A 1168-nucleotide genomic window follows, 5' to 3' on the forward strand; every position below is an offset into this window, starting at 1 on the left:
CATTCACACTGCCATGTAATAAACTGAACCAGCATTCACACTGCCATGTAATAAACTGAACACAACATTCACACTGCCATGTAATAAACTGAACACAACATTCACACTGCCATGTAATAAACTGAACACAACATTCACACTGCCATGTAATAAACTGAACCAACATTCACACTGCCATGTAATAAACTGAACCAACATTCACACTGCCATGTAATAAACTGAACCAGCATTCACACTGCCATGTAATAAACTGAACCAGCATTCACACTGCTATGTAATAAACTGAACCAACATTCACACTGCCATGTAATAAACTGAACACAACATTCACACTGCCATGTAATAAACTGAACCAGCATTCACACTGCCATGTAATAAACTGAACCAACATTCACACTGCCATGTAATAAACTGAACACAACATTCACACTGCCATGTAATAAACTGAACCAGCATTCACACTGCCATGTAATAAACTGAACCAGCATTCACACTGCCATGTAATAAACTGAACCAGCATTCACACTGCCATGTAATAAACTGAACCAGCATTCACACTGCCATGTAATAAACTGAACACAACATTCACACTGCCATGTAATAAACTGAACCAGCATTCACACTGCCATGTAATAAACTGAACCAGCATTCACACTGCCATGTAATAAACTGAACCAGCATTCACACTGCCATGTAATAAACTGAACCAGCATTCACACTGCCATGTAATAAACTGAACACAACATTCACACTGCCATGTAATAAACTGAACCAGCATTCACACTGCCATGTAATAAACTGAACCAGCATTCACACTGCCATGTAATAAACTGAACCAGCATTCACACTGCCATGTAATAAACTGAACCAGCATTCACACTGCCATGTAATAAACTGAACCAGCATTCACACTGCCATGGGGCCGACTTGAGGCTGGCAGGGGAGAGTGTAGCGTGCACGGGGGAAGGCAGCAGCAGGGCTGGTAGGTGACGTCATCACATACGAAGCCTGGTATATGCTCTTTGCATAGGGGCCGGCTCTTTGCGTAGCAGTATGGGCTCTATGCTTTAGTGTGAGAGGTTCAGGGCTGGCGCCCAGCCTCCTCCTGTATGAAGAGCATGTGTTTTTTTTCATCCTGAGAGCAAATTATATACTGGGGAAAATAACA

This window comes from Polyodon spathula, chromosome 17 (genome assembly GCF_017654505.1).
Source record: "Polyodon spathula isolate WHYD16114869_AA chromosome 17, ASM1765450v1, whole genome shotgun sequence".
Taxonomy (NCBI): Eukaryota; Metazoa; Chordata; class Actinopteri; order Acipenseriformes; family Polyodontidae; genus Polyodon; species Polyodon spathula.